The sequence below is a fragment of the Halichoerus grypus genome, chromosome 14 (assembly GCF_964656455.1).
Source record: "Halichoerus grypus chromosome 14, mHalGry1.hap1.1, whole genome shotgun sequence".
Lineage (NCBI taxonomy): Eukaryota > Metazoa > Chordata > Mammalia > Carnivora > Phocidae > Halichoerus > Halichoerus grypus.
Window position 1 is genome coordinate 30,190,235 of NC_135725.1, and position 2,990 is coordinate 30,193,224.

The 2,990-nt window shown below is 41.1% G+C and overlaps 1 pseudogene; it reads left to right on the plus strand.

The window, feature by feature from the left end:
- Positions 1-457: 457 nt before the first annotated feature.
- Positions 458-939, plus strand: LOC118550619 (large ribosomal subunit protein eL22 pseudogene; annotated as a pseudogene).
- Positions 940-2,990: the final 2,051 nt, after the last annotated feature.

Here is a 2,990-nt window from a genome sequence, read left to right on the forward strand (position 1 = left end):
TTTAAGAAAAAACACCCTCCGGCGCCTGGGTGGCTCAGTTGGTTAAGCAACTGCCTTCGGCTCAGGTCATGATCGTGGAGTGTCTGGATCGAGTCCCACATCAGGCTCCCTGTTCGGCAGGGAGTCTGCTTCTCCCTCTGACCATAACCCCTCTCATGTGCTCTCTCTCTCTCATTCTCTCTCTCTCTCAAATAAATAAATAAAATCTTTAAAAAACAACAACAAAAAAAACACCTTCACTCAGAATTAACTAAACAACAGCAAGAGCTTACTGGGGCCATCTTGAAATGTTAGAATAATAAAAAGAGTAAAAACTATTTTAAATGTGAAACTCGTGTGTGTGTGTGTGTGTGTGTGTGTGTGTGTGTTGAAGGGTATAAGGTATGGATGACAGCAAGAAAATGACCAGGTGAAAGGTTAAGAAGGGGTTATGGAGAGGAAGGGAACTTTTTTTCTGCCTCCGCTGCCGCCATGGCGCCCGTGAAAAAGCTTGTGGCGAAGGGGGGCAAAAAAAAGAAGCAGTTCTAAAGTTTACCCTTGACTGCACCCACCCTGTAGAAGATGGAATCGTGGATGCTGCCAATTTTGAGCAGTTTCTTCAAGAGAGAATCGAAGTGAATGGAAAAGCTGGGACTCTCGGTGGAGGGGTTGTAACAGTTGAAAGGAGCAAAAGCAAGATTACTGTAACTTCTGAGGTGCCTTTTTCCAAAAGGTATTTGAAATATCTCACCAAAAAATATTTGAAGAAGAATAATCTCCGTGACTGGTTGCGCGTAGTTGCTAACAGCAAAGACAGGAGTTGCGTTACTTCCAGATTAACCAAGACGAGGAAGAGGAGGAAGATGAGGATTAAAACTCATTTATTTGGAATATTTTGTATGAGTTCTTAAATAAAACTTGGGAACCAAAAAAAAAAAAAAAAAAAAAGAATCAAGGAGAAAAATCCTGTGATGGTTAAATGTTATGTGACAACTTGGTTAAGCTATGGTGCTCAGTGGTTTGGCCAAACACGAATCTAGATATTGCTGTGAAGGTATTTTGTACATGTACCCAGTATATATAATCAGTTGACTTTGAGTAAAGCAGTGTATACATCATAATGTGGGTGCGTCTCATCTGATCAGTTGAAGGCCTTAAAAAGCAAAAACCGAGGTATCCTGGAGAAGGAATTCTGCCTGAATTTCCAGCCTGCCACCTTGCCCTACACATTTTGAACTTGCCAGCCCCACAACTGCATAAGCCAATTCCTCAAAATGCAGATTTTGTTACTGACAGTGGTTCTAGAGGAAAAAAGGTTTTAAGAATGAGTTTTTTGAATTGATTTCTGGAATTTGATTCTCTAATCTGATTAGATTTAAGGGCACTAATGACTCACTTCCAGTGATAAAGACAGTCCATAGCATGATGTGGCAATAGATATATGTAAAAGATCACCATTGGATACTTCTAATCAAAGCAAATGCGAGGTTCTGGGTGACCATGTATTTGATACATTAGAACATTTTAGTCAAACAAATGAATATGAAATTGGCTGTTTGCTTATAACTGCACTAGACAAAGTGGGGAAAGAAAAGGAGGAGCTCAGGGCTTCAAATTCTTGGGTCAAGTGCTGCATAAATGACCTGAAATTTTCTGCATCTGCTCTGAAAGAAATTCTTACCACTTATAGCCATAGAGCTAAGATTTAGCCATAGAGGTAAGATAAAACCAAACCCAAAGTCTCATCCCTGCAAGTGGCTGAATTAAAATGCAAATCAAATTCCCAATCTCAAAGGATACAAGCTATTAAAATGAAGGCACTGACTGGGAAGGAAAGTCCTGAAATTTAGAATAGGGGTATATGGGCACATCCTAATGAATCTGGGGATTTTGAACCCCTAAATTCTGCTTGGTCTTCTTTGCCAGGAGAGCAGGTTAATCTGAGGTTAACCCTGCTTTGCTGAGAAATGCAGGCAACACCATCCCCTGTAATGGCCTCCCCAGATATAGTTTCCTTGTTAGGCATTGCTGATTCTCCTCAGGATCTGGCCTCACCAACCTTCTTTGCCTCTAAACCTATAACTAGACTTAAGTCTATTTATGAAAAGTAAGGTACAAATTGTGACCCATGAGGTGGTACACTATATTACAAAAGAACTGCATGATTTTTCCAATTTATACAGACATAAATCTGGAGAATATGAGTAGGAATGGATATTAAGGGTGTGGGGTAATAGCAGAAGAAACACAAAATTAGATCAGACTAAATGTATTGATATGTAACCAAAGCAGAGATTCTGAATTCAAAATTGTAGCTAGGGGGTTAGAAAAGTCTCTAGTCTTTTGGTTGGTAGGTTGAAATATGGACCAAAAGGTGGTCTACTGTTAGAAGGTGGAGGAAAGACAGTAAAATATCCTCCAAACTGAGAAAGCACTTTGGGACCAAAAGATGAAGTAAACCACTCCATAACATTTACACAGTTTTATTCAGGGTAAATTACTGATGGGAAGATCAGGCAGATGACCATCTAGGCACTGTGCAGCTCTTCTCTGCAAAGTCTCGACCTTAAGCCCCAGATTTTATAGAGTGAGGGGATGTGCAGAAGTCCCTGTAGTGAGGTCAAAGAGTATAACATTTAACAGATCTCATGATGAACATCTGTGTGCAGATGGGTGGGGGGAGGGGAAGAAACTATGTTATCTTTACTAATAATCTAAACAACTTTAGGGAGGATCAGCACAAACCTTCCTCCATTCTGCTCAGGTCATACATTAACCTCCAAGGGCCCTGGAACCTCCAAGCCCGGATGGAGATCACTGTGTGGACATGAGCAAGATGGAAGGCCGAAAATGGAGTCAGTGCTGTCAGAACTCCTACACTCCACCCCAACCTCTTTATGGCCCTACAATCTTTACATGCCATTCTTCTGTGATGACCCTAGAGCCAGCTATCGGGAGGTGACTTGCATCCCTATGCCACAGCAGCAACGTTCGTATACCTATGAGACCAA